This window comes from Argentina silus, assembly GCF_951799395.1.
Source record: "Argentina silus genome assembly, chromosome: Y".
In the NCBI taxonomy this organism is placed as follows: Eukaryota; Metazoa; Chordata; class Actinopteri; order Argentiniformes; family Argentinidae; genus Argentina; species Argentina silus.
Genome location: NC_139654.1, coordinates 36901081 through 36921872, shown reverse-complemented (window position 1 = coordinate 36921872; position 20792 = coordinate 36901081). Strand labels below are relative to the sequence as shown.

The 20792-nt window shown below is 41.8% G+C and overlaps 1 pseudogene across 1 annotated transcript; it reads right to left on the bottom strand.

Annotated features, from left to right (window-relative positions):
* Positions 1-1835: 1835 nt before the first annotated feature.
* LOC310824097 (cytochrome P450 3A27-like) lies at positions 1836-19790 on the bottom strand (annotated as a pseudogene). Its single transcript has 7 exons — positions 19756-19790; positions 7079-7178; positions 6832-6945; positions 6257-6345; positions 6032-6146; positions 2133-2313; positions 1836-1929 (listed from the first exon to the last, which is right to left on the bottom strand). The product of its transcript is annotated as a cytochrome P450 3A27-like (transcript).
* Between the last annotated feature and the right edge of the window lie 1002 nt (positions 19791-20792).

Here is a 20792-nt window from a genome sequence, read left to right as displayed (position 1 = left end):
CACTACGATACCCATAGATAGACCCAATACATTGGTAACTGCACTACTTATACAGCTCATATACTGCTTATACTGTTCATACTGCATTCTATATTTATTCTGCTTATAATGTTACTGTTAATACATATATTGCTTATACTGCACTACTTATACTGCTCATATACTGCTTATACTGCTCATATACTGCTTATACTGCACTACTTATACTGCTCATATATTGCTTATACTGCTCTACCTGTATATATTGTTCACATTGCACTTTTCTGCTTTTTTGCACTTCTGGTTAGACGCTAACTGCATTTCGTTGTCTCTGTACTTGTACTCTGCACAATGACAATAAAGTTGAATCTAATCTAACACCTATTTATTGTCATGTTTTGATGGCATGTTGTTCATTCTCATGTTATGATTTAGTTTGTGATTATACACACGTTTTTAGCGTGATGATAGAGACCCACTACCAGACGAGTACAAAACATACACAAGTCACATGCAAATCCCTGCACTGCAGACGACAGACAACAACTGTCTCTGTACAACTAGTCCTGGACCTCCACTAATAGACAGATCCAAAGAGAGCAGCATACAGTAGCAGCAGAGCCCAGAGGCGAGGCAAGGCAAGGCAAGGCAAGTTTATTTATATAGCACATTTCATACACAGAGGCAATTCAAAGTGCTTTACGTAAAATAGATAAAAAGGAAAGAGCATGAAAGAAAAATTAGAATAAAAACGCATAAAAGACATAAAAAAAGAATAAAAGTCACAGTGCATTTTAGGGTCACAGTGCAATTATTAGCGCCAATTTAGTTTAAATTTAAGGCAAAAGCGAAGCCCTTTTTTTTTTTTAAGCCCATTTTTGAAAGTAGCCAGTGTTGGGGCTGATCCTAGATCTATGTGTAACATAATAACTGAGAGACCTGCAGCAGGGCAGGTCCTCATCACTGGCTGTCTGCTTTGAGCTGGTTGTCGTTGGACTCCTGGCAGCGGGACAGCAGCTTGAGTTTGATGGGCCGTATGGGCATCAGAGTGTTCTGTAGGTCCATCTCAATGGGGATCTGGTGAGAGTTGACACACAGTTAAAGTATTGTAACGAACGGCGGGGTAGAGCAGCTTGCCCTAAGCGGGTATCGAACTCGCAACCTTCCGCTTACAAACCGGCCGCGCTAGCCACAACACCAAGAGAGTTAACTCCCTTGGCGGAGCTGCTAACGGGCCTTACACAGGGTCGTTACACTATCCCCTCCGTTCGGGAGAGCGTGCCCTCACGCTTCACTATACAAGTCTCTCACGTGGACACGCCTCTCAGATGGCCTCACGGGCACCATCCCACTTCTGACACCAATGTAACGAACGGCGGGGTAGAGTAGCTTGCCTCAAGCGGGTATCGAACTCGCAACCTTCCGCTTACAAACCGGCCGCGCTAGCCACAACACCAAGAGAGTTAACTCCCTTGGCGGAGCTGCTAACGGGCCTTACACAGGGTCGTTACAGTATGAAGGAACGAGTAAAACAGATGTCAGCGTTACACTATGAATGTTACCTAATACAGTGTAAAATGGCCCTATGAAGTCTCGAGGGAGTTTTGCAGAAATACAAATAGATTTTTTTTAAATCTCACACTTCCATCATTTAGTAGGTAGCCTATACTGAGGATGATTGGCGCCTAGTACTGAAAAATGCAATCTGGGAAATTAAATGGGGAGTACATACTCATGCAGTACGCAAGTACAGAATTGTAGTATGGGGGTTCAAACCCGGGTCTCCCATGTGGAAGACACAAACGCTACTATTAAGCCAAGAGGACATCCTCAAGGTCTGAGGGCGACACTTCAGTTTACATGTCTCGCATCCCGATACAGTTCCGTGGGCCCAACCCGAACGGCATGTAGGTGTATGGGTCGATGCTCTCCTTGTTCTCCTTACTGAACCTACACACGGAGAGTTCAGAGGAGGAGGGGTTAAAGAACATATCAATTAAATCACAGTAATATGATGGTTATACATGGTTGAAGAAACCTGTTTGTGTTTGGTCGTCGCATTTAGGTTTGTTTTATGGTTGTTTGTGGAACACTGCTCTTATCGTTGCTGTTGTGATTGATATTGTGGTTGTGGTTAAGATGTGGCCCATTACCTCTCTGGTTTGAACTCCTCTGGGTCTTCCCACACATCGGGGTCACGGTGCACGGTCCAGATGGGTATCATGACAACCATACCCTTGGGGATGGTGATGCCGCTGATCTCAACAGATTTCTTGGCGACTCTTTCAAGTCGATGGGGTACAACCTGAGAGACTCGTTGATCACGCTGTCTAGATAGTCTGCGTCAGAGCCTCGTACTGGAGAGGAGCCTGCACAGGGATATTACACTCACATGAGCACTAGTGATTGGTCGTTCACGTAGCCGTAGCCCAGAACTAACTCTTTTTCGTCGCAAATCTGAAGAGCTGTTAGTTTTTTGTGTTCTTTTTTTGGGAAATGAACACAGTACTGTACTTATTCTAATCTGCATAGCCTAATTTCATGACACCAATGATAGATGTACACAAGGATCAATCAGAAGTCAAAATGCCACTAAACTGCGCTGCTTTTAGTGGATTGACTGCTTGGAATACTGAATGTGCTATAGTCTATTATTTCCTATCACAGTCGACAGACTACAAGAAAACTGTCAGGTGGTTCAAATGTGAATAACTTGGTATCCATTCCATTAACTGTGGCCGGGCAGCACCGAACAGCCCAGAGAACATTACCATGGTGCTTTTGAATATTAGGTCCCTATCTGGCAAAACCTTTATTGATCTTATCTCAGAGCGAAAGCTGCACTGTAATGTTTTTATCTGAAACCTGGCTAAACATGAATGCATGTCAGTCTATTAGAAGTGGGGAAAAAATATATTTTCACTCTATTATTTATCTAGCCATGTCGCTGAGCAGATGAGAATTTCATGATGAATATGAATATGAATAGTACACCATCAACAGCTTCCTTCTGTGATAATGATTTAGTAACCAGCTTCAACACCAAACTAAGGGCAACTATCGACTCTGTAGCACCAGTCAAACTGAAAAAGGCTGTGGCCAAATTTAAAAGAATTTGCAGAAAGTCTCAGCTGACAAAAACTGCAGGTCCACCTTGATATTCTTCGAGAGCATCTTTCTGCTTTTAATAAGGCAATAAAAAAACGCCAAGACGGGATCATTTCTCAAAATTGATAATGAATCATAACAACTCAAACAGTGCTCTTTTCAACGATTGACAGCCTTATAAATCCCGCCCACAAGACACCTGGTGATCTGCTCTCCACCTACAAATGTGAGGAATTTGCAACATACTTCTGAGATAAGAGAACCAATGTTAGGTGAGGAGGATCACTCAGGCAAGACCTGAAGATGTGTTTGATGACTTGTTACCCCACCTTCCACCACATGGAAGCACTATGAACTCTTTTGCAGTGGTCATACAGAAATGCTCAGCAAAGTGGGGGTCTGTTCATCTGCACCTAAAACTACCATGGTGAAACCCCTCCTGAAGAAAAGTAACTTAGACACTTCAGTCCTTAGCGATTTTAGGCCAATCTCCAACCTTCCCTTTTTAAGCAAAAAAATAATAATTCTTGAAAAAAAGGTGTTCAAACTGTTAAATAATCTCCTTATTCCCAACTGTACCTTTGACATGTTCCAATCTGGCTTTTGTGCCGATCATAGCACTGAGATAGCACTATGTTGTTAAGTTATTAACTAGGTTCTTAATGACCTTAGAATTAATTAATTAATGCTGATGCCAAAATGCTCTTTGTCCTTGTCCTGGTCAAACTGTCTGCACACTTAAAGACACTACTTACAGTAACACTAAGCACCAGGCAAAAAAACAAGGTGTTACCATTGACTCAGATCTTAATTTTGAAACCCATATCAAGAATGTGACTAAAACACATTTGTATCACTTAAAGAAGAGTAAGTAAGTTTGCCAGAAATCTGCCATCGTGGAGAAATTCTGTCTGAAGTTGTCCAAACAACAACATCCTCCCTAATAATAATATATCCCCCCGAAATGAACTTGCAGTGTTGGACATTAGCTGTTGTGTTTCTGCATGCACACACGATTGGGAGAGGCAGCCACCAGAGAAAAGTCAGTCTACTCCCCTAGAACACCCCTGGCACTCACAACATGTTTATATGCAAACCGAATGTCAGGTAGGACACTGCATTTTAAAAAGCGTGTTTTCCGAACCAAAACAGCGTTCGTAAATGAAATATTTATTCATAAGGGATTTATTATAAGGGATCTTGTTCCCTGATCGCTACCGATTAAAGATAGTCATTACAACCGTTAGGAAGCTTTTATAAAGCTTGAATATTACATGGACCTTTACAGAACACAGCTGTAAAGGTGCAACCTTTCCTCTCCCAGGCTGACACTGAGAGACGAATGCATGCTTGTATTACTAGCAGCCTTGATTACTGTAACACTCTCCTGTCTGGTCGACCAAAGAAAGCTCTTGGCAAATGATACAAAATGCAGCAGCACGAGTCAGATGGAGAGCACATATCACACAAGTCTCTGCACTGATTACCTGTTAGTTTTATAATTTATTTTAAGATAATTGTATTAGTTTAGAAATCACTCTATGGTCATGCACACCACTGCATGTCAGACATGCTTTTAAGGTATATACCCTGTAGATCCCTCAGGTCCTCAGGTACTGGCCTTTTAACTATTCTGAAGATTCCAACAACACCTATCTACTTCCTGTTTCAAATGAATAATACTGGGCAGAAGTCTGCACAGGGATGCTACAGACACATTAGCACACTGCAAAATACTGTCACCTATCTAACCATCTGTAGGAGTCTGCAGTGCACAGCAGTTACACACTCATCAGTACCCTCTAAAACACTGTCACTATCATGTCACTATCACACTGTCACTGTCACTATCACCTGTTCCACATGAATAGTACTATATAGGAGTCTGCAGAGCGGTTACCTTGTTGGGAAACACAGTGTCTATCTCCTCCTGCAGCTTGGTCATGATGTGAGGGTTGGTTGCCAGATTGTAGGCCAGGAAGGACAGAGAGCTACTGGTGGTCTCATAGCCAGCAAAGATGAACATCATTGCCTGGGACAAGATCTCATGGTCACTCAATCCTATGATGATGGGAGAAATGGGGTGGTAGGTGTGTTTGTAGGTATAGGTGTTTGAGGCAGGTACTGTATGTGTGTGTGTTAGATGCTAGTATACAGTGTGTGTGTGTGTGTGTGTGTGTGTGTGTGTGTGTGTGTGTGTGTGTGTGTGTGTGTGTGTGTGTGTGTGTGTGTGTGTGTGTGTGTGTGTGTTTAAGGCAGGCACCTTTACTCTGCTCCTCTCCCTTTGAGTTGCTGTCTTTCTGCGAGTCTATCATCAGCTGCAGGAAATCTACCCGACTCTGGAAGCAGGCTTACGTCAGATCAAAATCACATGAGAACTACCAGATGCTACCAAATCTCTACAATTGTATTACACAATACTGGCTGAAGATCGTATATTTGATCAGTTATATTTACATACCTTCCTGGTGCTAGCCACGCGATTGGACTTGATCTTCTGAAAGACAGCGTAGAAGAAATCTGTGACTGAGGCAGGGAATAGGGATACCTCCATGTTTGCCATAACAGGACCCATGAAGGGGAAGAATGCTGGACGGACAGGAAATGCCACAGTTACAAACAGGAACAGGAAATACCATGATACGTGACTCCAATCCTATTCAATGCACAGCCCTGTCCAGAAACAACTCCTAGGCTCTATCCCTAGACACTTCTGTATCCAATCCACTCAGATCTCCAAGTGTCCAGCATTTAGGAACTAGAGGTTGGTTCTGGACAGGGCCCATGTGTTTGTCAAATGAGTAGAGCGCAAACCATTGGCAGTGGGGTTTATGTCAGTCTAATCAATGAAATCAATAGCTTCATTTATTAAGCACAAAATGACTGAAAGCTATATGGGGGCAGTTGTACCGACTGTGAGGAACAGTGGGCTGAAGATGTCAAACTTGAGCATTTTCTTGATGTTGGTCACAAAGGGGTAGGAGGGGTTGTGGAGGGAGTCGATGTCAACACTGAATGAAGTGCTGACGACCACATCCATACTGTATGGTCCAAAGAACCTGGAACACAACCACACAATCTCTGACCACCAGAACCACAACCACAAAATTAAAGGGGGAGTTCACTGAAATGACAAATTCACCTTATCGTCTCGGAGATAAATACTCACTCTTTTAGTTCAATGGGCTCATCGTTATCGGTCGTCTTCTTCAGATTGCTGACCAAATTACCAGAGTGCTGCTTCATGATCCCGAACATCTGAGTTGGGAAGGATACATGGAAAAATATCATGATTGATACATGGATTAATATGTGCAAAACATGGGTTAATATCATGTTTGAAACAGGAATTATTTAAATGTTTATATAGCCTGAGAATATACATCCATACAGGATACATTATGTATATAGTCAAGGAATAAGTGACTCCAAAGATGAACTATTATTCTATACTCTGTCATCTGACCATTGAACTTATCGAAGATAAGATCAAATATACTTTATTGTCCCGGATGAAAATTTGTCTTGGATTAATTAATTAAAGTTGCTGCTTCACACAACAACAAACAACAATGAATACACACTATACACATAGTACAAATCACACACACACTCTCTCTCACACACACACACACACACACACACACACACACACACACACACGCGTCAGAGTTGTTAGTCATTCATTTATTTGTGTTGTATAAAGGAATGAATGAAAGAAGGAGAGGAGAGATGGGACTGTACCTCTTTGATCCGCCCACTGGTGAAGGAGGGAGACAGGACACTGCGGATCCGTCTCCATGCATCATCCTCAGCGATAAACACGGCGTCATACAGAGGCCCGTTGAGATAGAAATTCTAGAAAAATAATAATAATTATATACTGCAAGATTAACCTAATATTAATAATGCTATAATAACAATGATATTATCTATTTAAGGAGCCCTTATGTTTTTTTTCCCATACAACAACTTCAATTTAGCGTATTACCCTCCTGTTAGTGAAAAGGGAGTAGCATTCCTTGATGAGGATGGTTTTGATCATGGCTGTGTCCATGATACACAGGATGGGCTGACGGCCATCATAGATCCTACAGACCAGCAAAAACAAAGATAGTTAGATATACACTCACAGAGCACTTTATGAGGAACACTATACTAATACTGGGTAGGGCCTCCCTTTGCTCTCAAAACAGCCTCAATTCTTCATGGCATTGATTCCACAAGATGTTGGAAACATTCCTTTGAGATTCTAGTCCATGATGACATGATTGCATTACTCAATTCCTGCAGATTTTTCAGGTTCACTTTCAAGATGTGAATCTCCTGTTCTACCACATCCCAAAGGTGTTCTATTGGATTCAGATCCTGGGAAGGCCACTGAAGAACACTGAACTCATTGTCATGTTCATGAAACCAGTTTAAGATGACTTTTGCTTTGTGACATGGTGCATTATCATGCTGGCAGTAGCCATTAGAAGATGGGTCAATTGTGGCCATGAAGGGATGCACATGGTCAGCAACAATACTTAAATAGGCTGTGGCATTCAAGCAAATATACCGTGGATAGAGACAGACAGACCCATCACAGATCCTGCACTCTTAGAAAAAAAGTGCTACCTAGAACCAAAAAGGGTTCTTCTTCCACTGTCCCTTTGAAGAAACCTTTTGGGTTCCATGTAGAACCCTTTCCACAAAACGTTATACAGTACCGTGCGTAAGTAATGGGACAGTGAAGCATTTTTTCTTCTTTTTGGATTTGAAATAAAAACTTTTTTATTTTTCCCCAACGCGGGAGAATGATGCCCGTGATGGGCCTAACCCAAAACTCAAAGAATATCTCGCTGTCCCTCTCCTTAAATATCATTCCCAACAAAGGACAAGGTGTGAGATACATTACAATAGCAAAGCAATTGACAAATGGTGAAAGCTGAAAAATCTGAAACATAGTCAAAACCTTAGGCTTGCCAAAATCAAGCACTGATGAGCTCAGCAATCGCAAATGGCTGAGGCTTTACTGCAAGATGCAAACCACTAGTTATCCTTAAAAAGGATAGTCAGGTTAGAGTTTGCTAAGAAGTACCTAAAAAGCCTGCAGAGGTGTGGAAAAAAGTCTTGTGGACAGATAAGGTGAATATTATCAGAGTGATTGCTAGAGGAAAGTTTGGAGAAAAAAGGATCTGCCCAAGGTTTACAGCATACCATCTCATCTGTGAAACATGGTGGAGGGGATGCTATGGTTTGGGCATGTATAGCTGCCACTAGAACTTGCTAACTTATCATAATTGATGATGTTACTGCTGACAGCAGCAGCAGAATGTATTCTGAAGTGTACAGAAACATCTTGTCTGGTCGAGTAAAAGCAATGCTTCCAAATTCATTGGATGGCGCTTCATCAAACAGTAAGACAATGACCCAAAACATACTGCCATTGGAGCTAGGGAGATTTTCAGGGCGAAAAAGTGGAAAGTTCTTGACTGGCCATGTCAATCTTTGGATTTAAATCCTATTGAACATGCATTTCATTTTCTGATGGTAAGATTATGGGCAAAAAGACCTCAAAAACTGAAGATGGCTGGCCTGGCAGAATATCACCAGAAAAAATACCCAGCACCTGGTGGGGTCAATGGGTCCCAGACGGTTTGCATACAAAGTAGTGTCGACCAAATACTAAATATGAGTGCATAATTTCGACCATGTATACCAATACTAGACAAAAGAAAAGAAAATAATCTAGCAAAAGCAAACTATGTTCTGACAGGGTTTGACTCATCTAATACGACATCAGATCTGGATAGGTTCCTTGATTTCCTCTGAAAGGTGACATAGGCATGAAAACATGTACACAACATCAAGAAGAAACCATTGATTAAAGCCAAATCAATTGATAGAGGCATGGCAGAAAATGTGTGTTGTCTCTTTAAAAGAAATGTTAAAAATCTCTTTGTTTTCCCTGAATGAAACAAAGCACAGGTGTTTAAAAGGCCAGCCCCACCCCTGATTACAATGATCCACACGTGGAGACAGCCAAAGCAACATAGATCAATAAGACATCGCACATGTCACACCAGAATGTGTGTTGGCAAGAGTGTGCCCTTATAGCCAGGATCCACTCACCACCTCTCTGGTCACATCTCCCTGATGTTGGTTATGAAGAACTTTATGAATGTAGTTAAATGTATTTAATATTAATTATTGCCTTGGTTTATACTCGCTTCGGAATTGTAGGACTTTTGTACGAGCAAAGTGCTGAATATCTTCTCATAGATACACTGTGCTTAGCATGTACTGCTGAAGATTATGTTAATATTATGTTAAGATTTAAGTAGTCTCGTTCCCAGACACTTCTGCCCAAATGCCCAAAAGGTCTGTTGGACCAATGCGTTAAACTTCATTGGCCTTCATTAAGCCAAGAGCAAGAGCGTCAAAAATGGGGACGGGGCATAGCCATGGGCTTTACCTCGCATCAATCATCTTCCACAGCACATTCCACACATTTCTGATAAAAAGCTACACCTTGCAGCCGTGTGATTAGCTGAAATCAAATAATAACAAATACTTTAATCAGTAACCACCCTACGGCCAGGTTTGAGTCGTCGTTATTCCAGACTTATATGCGCTGTGAGCAATAGCCTGGGGACGAGGTTAACATTTAGGTAACCTGCGAATAACCTCATGCACTAGAAAATAAAACAAACTTAATTGCTCCATGGCCTGTTAATTTCCATGCTCATCTTTGATGTCAAGTTTTTAGGTTGTTTTTTTTATCAGAGGGATATTTGGCTACTTTCAAGTGCCATAATTGCCAATTAAAAATGGGTAGCCTTTTAAAAGGGGCAATCCTTCATATATCCCACAATTCAACACCAATCTGTTCTCTGGAAGAATTAATAAAACATGAAAATATTGGGTTTATGCCTTAACCATTTTTTGTAAATTTGGGGCTAGACACTTCACCCATTTTCATCACATTTACATTTACATTTTTGACATTTAGTAGATGTTTTTATCCAAAGCAACTTACAACAAGTACATTTGTCTCAAGTAAGTGAATCATCTATACATCAGTCATCATAAGTGTGGGGGGACATGCAGCGTTCGGCCTGTAGAGGGAGCTACAGGACCGTGGCCGGGGTTGTGTCGGCGAGACTTTTGTTGCACACCTGCTGCGAATTAAGTCTCGTCGGCGAATGTTTAAGATGTGTGTGCTTCTGCCATTTCGGTAGCTAGGCTGGAAACGGCGAGGAGAGCGGACAGTGGAGAGAGAGAGACGCTCTGACGAGGCTGGAAAGCCAACGAACTCTGATTGAACGATTACTGACTGTATGAATAAACGGGACCTTTCCCTCACTACACCGCTGCGTCTGCCTCTGTGTACACGGACACCACTACATTTGGCGCCCAACCTGGGACACAGAGGGAAGGCGGAATGGAGGCGCTAGCAGCGGCGATGTCGAGGATAGCGCTTGTCCTCGAGCAGCAGACGGCCCTGCAGCAGACCCAGCAGGCAACGCTGGAGGAGTTAACGGCGGCGAGGATCACGGACAGCGCCCTCCTCCAGGACTTCACCAGGGTCGGCGGGCCGGCGCCGGGGACCGGAGCGGCACCAGGTCCCCCCAAGGTCCAGTACCACCGCCCCCAGAACCTCAAGACCGCCGTGGGACTGGCTGAGGACCATCTCTCCCTCCCACCGCGGGGGCCACAACGACCAACCCCGGCCCCGCGGCAAGGGGGGGGGGGCCGACGCCCAGGAGGAACCGAGGGAGCGGAAGGAGAGAGGCCGGCGCCCGCCCCAAGGTCGAGATGGCAGGGGCGCACCTATCCAGAACCGACCCCGGCCCCACAGGGAGCACCTCGAGCGACAGGGGGGGTGTGTTGGCGGTGCGGACGGCCGGGCCACGTGCAGGCCGAGTGTCAGGCGATGGACGTGGGACAGGTCGTCCGCATCGGCGACATACCGGGCCCTCCCCCCGGACCAGGAGCGGCGTATCGTATTCCGGTAAGGATACAACATGATACGCACCAGGCATTCTTGGATTCGGGCTGCATGCAGTCCATGATCCAGGAGCGCCTGGTTCGGCCGGGGGCATTGTTGAAGGCATCGAGGGTGCGGGTGAGGTGTGTGCATGGGGACATTCACGAATATCCGGTGGTCGCTATCGAAATTCATTTTGAGGGGAAAAACCATAGTGTACAGGCGGCGGTTAGCCCACGCCTCACGCATCCCCTGATTCTAGGCGTGGATTGGGAGGGGTTTCCTCAAGCGGTAAAGAGGGCTACCGGGATGCGTGCACGACAGCTAGGGAGGTGTGTGGCGTGTAATGTGCTCTGTGCCGAGGCGGCGCCTCGCGACACTGCCGGGGAGCCGGAGCCGCGGGGGCGCCTCACCCCGAGACTTCCCCGCCGAACTATCCGCTGCTAGGCGACTTCCCCCTCGAGCAGTCTCGTGACGAGACCCTAAGATCAGCCTTTGACCAAGTGATAGCAATTGATGGTACTTTGATACGGCCAGACACGGTGCGCGCCTACCCCTATTTCGCGATTATCAGCGACAGGTTATATCGAGTAAGTCGTGACTCACATAGTCAGGAGGAAGTAACCCAGTTGTTGGTTCCCCGCAGCCGCCGCGAAATGGTCTTCCAGGCGGCTCATTTCAACCCCATGGCGGGCCATCTAGTGTATGACAAAACACTGCACCGTATAATGGCTCGATTTTATTGGCCGGGGATTCGGGCAGAGGTCCGTAGGTGGTGCGCTTCCTGTCGGGAATGTCAGTTAGTAAATCCCCCGGCCATTCCACGGGCCCCCTTGCGGCCCTTACCATTGGTCGAGAACCCGTTCGACCGCATTGCGATGGATATTATCGGGCCATTTGACCGGAGCACACAGGGTTATCGATTTGTGTTGGTCTTGATAGATTACGCCACCCGATACCCCGAGGCAATACCTCTGCGCAATATCTCTGCCAGGAGTGTAGCGCAAGCATTGTTTCAAGTCATCTCCCGCGTGGGAATCCCGAAAGAGATTCTCACCGATCAGGGCACTAATTTTATAATATAAATTTTACAATAACAATAACAACAACAATAATAATAACAATAACAACAATAATAATAACAGTAACAATAATCTTTAAAAAAATATATAATAATAATCTGCATTTCAATCATATCAAATGAAAATGTAGGGCAATGGATGACCATTTATTTAGGAATACATCTACTTTCAGTTGTAATAATGCTGTTGTATATTCCATGTTGTAAACGTTTTGGATTCTTTCCCTCCATTGTGTAATTGTTGGAGGGTGTGGCCTCAGCCAGGAGGCTGTGATTACCTTATTCGCTATTAAAAAGAGGATTCTCAGCAAGTATGTTTGACTGTTCTCTTCAAGATCAGTTGGCAGTACCCCTAGTATAAAGTGTAATGGTTTAAGAGGTAAATCTATATGGAGACATTTTTTTATTTCTTTTTGTACATTTTGCCAGTATTCTGATATCTTTGGGCAGTCCCAAAATATATGTGTGTGATCTCCCACCAAGTCACAACCCCTCCAGCAATGATCTGAGGTGTTGCTCCATTTTGATGTTATAAGTGGAGTTCTAAAGTATCTCATTTTCATTTTCCATCCAAATTCCTTCCAGTTTGGACTACTGGATATCCTATGTCCCTGTCTGCATGAAGTCTCCCATTGCTCATCTGGGATTATTGTGTTCATTTCTAGTTCCCATTTTTCTTTAATATCTAAGTTATCTTCTTTTAACTCTTCCTGCAATATCTTGTAAATATGTGATATGAACTTTGTCTTCACTATTCCTTTAGTTGTTGATATGAAGAGGTGTTCCAATTTTGTTGGTAAGGAACAGAGCTGTTCCCATTCTTTATGACTTTGTAGATAGTGTCTAATTTGTAAGTACCTAAAGAAGTCTTGGTTTGGTAAATCATATTCCTCTTTGAGCTGTTCAAATGATTTTAGGACTGCTCCGTCAAACAGCTGGTCCAAAACCACTAAACCCCTTTCCTTCCATTTTAGGAATCCCTTGTCCAGCCTAGATGGAGAGAACTCACAGTTGTTTGCTATCATTATAGGTCTGGAAATGGTCATGGGAAGTTGTAGTTTTTTCCTCAAGATTGACCATATTTTTAAGGTGTTCTTGCTCCATACATTAGCAATTTTCTTTTTCCCCCATATGTCTTGGTTTAAGAATGGTATTGAATCTAAAGGCAAATTTGGGCATTCACTCTGTTCCATTCCCACCCATATAGTGTCAGTGTCTTGGGATATCCAAGCAATCATTGATCTGAGTTGGGCTGCCCAATAATATTTTTTCAGGCTAGGTAAGTCCAGGCCTCCCCTGTCTTTTGGGCAGAGTAGTCTTTTAAATTTAAGTCTGGGTCGCTTGCTTTGCCAAATAAACTTGGACAGCCATTTATCCAATATAGTAAAGGTGGAAGCAGGAACATAGATAGGTAGTGATTGGAAGAGAAAAAGCAATCTTGGCAAAATCTTCATTCTTATCGTTTCTATTCTTGAGTGGTAGAATTTCCCATCTTGTAAGGTCCCCTTTTATGTGGCCCATCAATTTCCCATAGTTGGCTTTAAACAATTTTGATAGGTCAGTTGTTATAGTAATTCCCAAGTATCTAAATCCTTGAGACCAGTGGAAATCAAGCCTTCCTGACATTTGAATTGGCCATTGTCCAACTAACATCATTGCCTCTGATTTTGATTGGTTGATTTGATAACCAGAGAGTTCTCCATAATTCTTTATAGTGTCCATCAGTGCAGGGACCGAAAGGACTATCAGTAATATCCCACTGTAGACAAGTGTTTGTGTTGTGGAAGATGCTAGTTTAGCTTGTACTATTGGCTTTCATGGTGATTATGTAAACTTACCTTTAATTTCTTCATGTGAGACCATACTAGCATTATATAAGAACACATTGGGTATTCTTGGTTATGTTAGCTAAGAGAGGATACTATATTTCAATGTTAATACAACACATTGTAGCTATATGTCGCTATTTCTTTGTTAGATCATCTCTGTGATGTATGGCAAGGCAATGTGTGGATGTGAAACCATATCATTGATTATTGTTTCTCTTTCTCAGTTTCACTCTTTCTAAGTCAATAAACCTGAAGTCAGACTGACATTCTGTCTCCAGACTCTTGGGAGGTGTTTAGAGGTGTTCAGCTATGTATGAGGACAGAACAGGTTTGTTTCTTTCTTTGTCGCCACAGCCTACCTGAGTATTGCTGCTGACCATGTCCATCCCTTTATGACCACAGTGTACCCATCTTCTGATGGCTACTTCCAGCAGGATAACGTGCCATGTCACAAAGCTCAAATCATCTCAAACTGGTTTCTTGAACATGACAATGAGTGACACTGTACTCCAATGGCCTCCACAGCCACCAGATCTCAATTCAATCGAGCACCTTTGGGATGTGGTGAAACGGGAGATTCACATCATGGAGGTGCAGCCTACAAATCTGCAGCAACTGCGTGATGCTATCATGTCAATATGGACCAAAATCTCTGAGGAATGTTTCCAGCACCTTGTTGAATCTATGCCACAAAGAATTAAGGCAGTTCTGAAGGCAAAAGGGATTCCAACCCGGTACTAGCAAGGTGTACCTAATAAAGAGGCCGGTGAGTGTATGTGTGCGCTCTACAAACATTATAAACCATAACTTACTGCATGAATACTTTATTCAGGTATGGCCATTCAGAATAAATATGGCTTCAGCCACGCTGGTGACTTGGTTTTTGTTGTAGGCTTATTGTTTCACATTTTTTCTACTCAAGCTACTTTTTATACATATTTTTGCTGTTAGTCTCCTCTTACCTTTTGAATTCTCCTGACTGTTAATACACAGTTCATTTCAGCAAATTACCATTGTCCAGCTGTGGATAGACATCTGAGGAAGGAACATAAAGAGAGAGGTCCTGCTCAATGTAAATCAATCAACCAACCTATCAATGAATCTACAATCTAAACTGTTGAATCTATCAAAACAGTTTTCCATTAGCCCACCTTTGCATTGTGTTCGCTGTCTACTCTGCCAAGTGTGGCTGTTGGGTATTGAACTCGGGTCTGTTTACCCTTGGAAAAGACGGGAAAACTGTAGATAGATACAGAGGTAAGAAAGTGAACCAGATGAACAAAAAAGAAACACTAGAATTGTAACTCAAAATGATCAAAAAATCTCAAGTAAGTGTGATGGCACTTCTCTCCTGTTCACTAATTACCTTTTCACTGTGACTAAAGCTTTGTTCCCTTGTTTTCTCCACTCCCTTTATTACTTTCACCTCCTCTTCACAGTATATTAAAAAAAATGTCTCATTTCTATTTTTGGCATCTGTCCATTATTCTTCATCAGTCTGGGGAATCTCTTTCTTTTCATCATACGATATTTTGGTTGTTTTCTGGGTCTTTTAAAGCCATAGTCCACCCATTCAATCATTATTGTATGTTTTTCTTATTTTGGTTCAAGACTATGCATCTGTAACCTTTGATAAGCCTTCATCACTTTGTTACAGTACTTGGTTTGAGGTTACTTTTGATTGACGTTGGCATGAAATATAATGTGGGAAACATTGATTTCCGTTGATGGCAGTGAATGACAATGTCAGCCAGCGATGGCTGTAGCAAAGTAAAGAAGGCTTATTATAGGTTGTAGTCACTCCTGGCCCACACCACGACTAGACTATTTCCATTATTAGACCAAGATGAACGAAAGTTCATCCAAATGTTGTCAATCTCTTTAATAGCTGCCTTATACTCCACAGACAGTTTTTCCTCTCCATGTTTTTGTTTTCTTTCGCTAGTATCTTCCTCATCTGCCCATGTTTCATCAGTGTGGAGATCCGCTTTCTTCTCCTCATCCCCCTTTTGATATTTTTTCAGGTCACCTGTTTGGACACTTTCACTGTCATGACTATGATGCTGGCTGGAAATCGAGTGCAGATGCTTCAAGAAAATGGAAAAACAGACAAAGTGGTACTGTTAAACAAAAAAACAACAACTATTTTATCAGAAAAAAGACTGATCATATGTATACTTTTTTTCGGCCTGATACATATGAAAGCATTCAAAGATATCTTACTTACTCATCTAACCTCTTCGCAAACAATGTTGCTGTGCTAACTGCTCAACTCTGACCTTCTAGAATATCGCAGAGCTGGCTTGGATTAGAAGAAGTTTATTTTTCCAGAAGGTACTTTGTTTATGGTGTCAGGTGCATAAAGGCAATATTAATCAGACACATTTAAGCACATTAACATTGCATAAAGTAACGGTACATTACATCTCCAAAATACAGTACATAGTCAAAAGCAGTACATTTACATCAACCCACTACAATAAAGTAGCTAAATAATAAAGAGTTTGACCTGCAACTCACTCTACGAGCACCATTGAACTGATGATCAGCTCAGAATGTGAATGAAAAATGTTTAGGTCTACATTCCATGCATTTGCCCAGTACCTTTTCTCTAATATTAGGTATGAAAATATGACTTTCAATGTAACAATTTACATCTCCAATAACAGCTTATTCCCTACAGTATTATAGTGAACTGCATGTGTAAAAGCAGTGTGCTATATGTGTAATGCCATTTAAAATTTTACCTACAGTAGGTTACCATGGTAGCCGGCGTCAAATGGTCACCACTTGTGTGATATCACTGTGTTACAACATTCTGTCATATTTGTTGTACTGTATCTCGCATCTCCTAGCAATAATAACCATGGCACCTCTGATGATGTCACTGTGACATCATGAAATGTAACAGTGGCACGCAGGTTCATTCCACGCTGAACATTTTAAATTACTATAGCCATGTATACAACCATGCACTAGGCTGGGCCTGCATCGGCCTTCAATAAAACCACCTCCAATGCCCTCAGTAATGCTGACATTTTAGTGGCAAACACATATTGATAGATCTTACCATAAGTCAGCCCAAAACAAATACACACCCTATCTACAACTATCTGTTAGCAAACACTTTTCCAGCTTTCTCTTTGTACTACCAATGTATTATATAGCAAACAAAATGTTCATGGAACACTCGTAAGTCTTTTTAGAGATATTTCTTTCAAAAAAGCATATTAACGCAAGTTGTTCAGAAACAATGATTACAAATTCCAGATTGCATCAAATCTAACAATGGTTAAATACATGCTTCTTACCAATTAATTGATTTATTAATGTTAATGCACACCAAGACACAACTTGAATATTTTCTGTGCACAATACTGTACAACTTAGCAGGACATTATATCATTTTGATAACAATCATTGCTTTTTCAGTGAAACATTTGGAACATTTGGTCAATGGTCAGTCTTTCTCCAACTACCTGACTACCAGAATGTTCACATACCCAAGACTCTATCCCTATGGCATTGTTTGTGACATCATATCATTGTGACATCACATCAAACTGTACTTGTGCCTGTAAAGATGCAGTTTGGGTATTTTCTCTGTAGTTACTGTAACTGTATTAATCCAAGGGCTGAGATTGGTGGAACTCACATTGCAGTATTTATGCAAAAGCTCTTTTATTACATTAGCAAATTAAATCCAAAAGTAGTTTGGGGTACTGTAGAAACCATTTACCACTGCCATAAGACCACCTCACAGGTTGATGATTTCAGTTCTCATAATTTGTACAAGTGATATATACACCAAGGAAATACACCACTCGTAAAATATACCACTTGTCCTGATTTAGTGCTATCTCAAACCTAGACGTGTTGATCCTTTGATTGCTTTTGATTGAATTAGTAGGATAGAGAGGGTGAATAGTGTCTTTTTGGTTTTGTTTTCAAATTCATGCATATTACCCTAACCCCAAAAACAAGAGAAATACATGTTGCTCACCATTAATTACTTATGGAAATTCACACCAAAGACAACATTTTTATAACAATTAAGGCCTTTTGACTGAAATGTTTGTAAAATGTTGTACAGAGGACTTACCAATGCTGAGTCTTTCTCCATCTACCTGATGCCCGGGAAGTTCACATACCCAATACTACCCTATGGCAACCCATGTATGATGTCATCGTATGGAACATCACATAATTGTGATATCATATCAAGCTGTAACACATGTGTTTGAGCCTATGGAGTTGTGTTGTGTAGATTGTCTCTCTAATTAGTAATGTAAGGGCTGCATTTGATGGATGTGTGTTCAAAGTAGCTCTTTTTCACATGTTATAATAAAATCAATGACATAATCAAAACAAAGTTTTCAGGTATAGTAAAAACAAACTTCCACTGTCATTAGACTGCCCTCAAGTATATGATTCCAGTTCTCAGAATGAGCCATGAGTCAGGAAATGTGGTGTTTTACAAACAGTTTTAACCATCATTTGCGATGCTTTTTTCTTTTCTTTTTTTAAATGACGGCAACAAAATCTGCGATGGCCCTACATCCAGTTACATTTTTGAAGTCCCTCTGTATCAGAAGAGGTTTTATGCTCATCTTTAAACCCAGATGAACATGTATTTTAATCTGAACTGTCCTAGACTATTAAATATAACGTAGATGTTTCACTTTAAATGGTGACTGACTACGACTTGAGTTTGTTTTGTGTGAATCTCAACTCTCAAGACCATTATTGACCAACTCAATGACACTGAATCACCTTCATGATCACATTACTGGACACATGTAGGCCAACTGCTCATTTTAAAATCTAAAATAATCTTTGTCATGATGGCCATTTAGGATGGAACGGGACTCGCCAATAAGAAACCAACTCCAGACTTGATGAGGGGAGAGGAGGAGGGTGAGACTTGAGTGCAGGGGAGAGGAAGAGGAGGAGGAGGGTGAGACTTGACTGGGTAAGGGGAGAGGAGGAGGAGGAGGGTGAGAAGAGAGGAGGAGGGTGAGACTTGACTAGGTGAGGGGAGAGGAGGAGGAGGGTGAGACTTGACTAAGTTATGTGCAATTCTCCAGGGGAAGGAGAAGGACTGGAGAGGAGGGGAAGCCCAACGGGCCTGCCGAGCCAGAGAAGAGCCACTCCAACAGCAGCACGCTGTCCGACTGGCAGGACAACATTATCTTCGTCAACAAATTCTTCCACCAGGTACAGATGTGCAGAAGTACCATGGGCTCAAGTTGTTATCGTTTAATGTTGTCTAAAAATATGAAGAGTAACGTTTTTAGACGTTTTAGAAGAGTTACCAGATTAAACAAATGAAACAAACCTACAATTCACATGTCGTATTTTCACTGTAGAAAGATATGATATGACAGAAATATGATTTCCTCACGGTCACCACTTGCTTTTGAATGTAGTATTGATCTGAATGACCCTATGAGATGAGTTCTATTGGACTGTCCTCTAGTGGACGGACTGTATCACTCCATCGAAGACACATTCTTAGAAATTTGACTCCAACACACTCATTCTCAGGATGAAAATAGAGATCATGTGTGTGTGCAGTCAGGAGAAGGAGAGGAACAACCTCCTGGAATTATATTATATAATTATAATTATATAATAATTATAATTCTAATGTATTATCATAATACATTATAATACATAACGTATATTCTAGTAAATCTCCTGATGTCTCTATCTTCCCCCTGCAGGCCTTCCTGTTGCCGTCCTGCGAGGCATCAGCGACCCGCAAGGTGATCAAGGTGTACAGGAAGTTGATCTTGCAGGAGCAGCCCACCTTCATAATGGAGCCGGAGAAGAGCAGCTAGGACGAGGTGGAGGAGACCCAGAGCAGCTGCTCACCACGGAGATGGACAGCACGCATGTACAGGTGAGGACCGAACACACGCCACACACCACACACACACACACACACACACACACACACAGATGATGTTGTCTCAAACATGCACTTACTTAGGGTTAGCACTGCCTATATAAATAGATAATAACAAGTATATATATATATGCTGGGGACATGTAATAAATTAGTAATAAGCATAGTGAAAAGACAATTATACATAAAAGGAGGTAAAACCCCCATAATAAAGTGGGCATGCGTAAGTGCTGTGATATATTAACAAACATTTTAGAAAAAGGTAGACGGTAATAAGTGCTGATGACCTACAATTCGAGAAAATCACACACTATATATACATACATATGTAAACCACACACAGAGACAAATAAATATGAAAGTGCTGAAGTATAATACATGCTGTAGTATAATAAATACAAATATATATATATATATATATATATAATATATATACATTCAACAAACACTTGATTAGCAACACCTGTACACATTCTCATGGTGGAGGTGGTGTAATGGTGTGGGGAATGTTTTTTTGGCACACTTTGGGCCTGTTAATACCAATCAATCATATTGCTTGAATGCCACAGCCTATTTGAGTATTGTTGCTGACCATGTGCATGCCTTCATGGCCACAATTTACCCATCTTCTAATGGCTACTTCCAGCATGCTAATGCACCATGTCGCAAAGCAAAAGTCGTCTAAAACTGGTTTCAGAAACATAACAATGAGTTCTGTGTTCTTCAGTGGCCTTCCCAGCCACCAGATCTGAATCAAATAGAACACCTTTGGGATGTGGTAGAACGGGAGATTCACAGCTTGGAAGTGCACCTGAAAAATCTACAGCAATCGCGTGATGCAATCATGTCATCATGGACCAGAATGTCAAAGAAATGTTATAAACATCTTGTGGAATCAATGTCACAAAG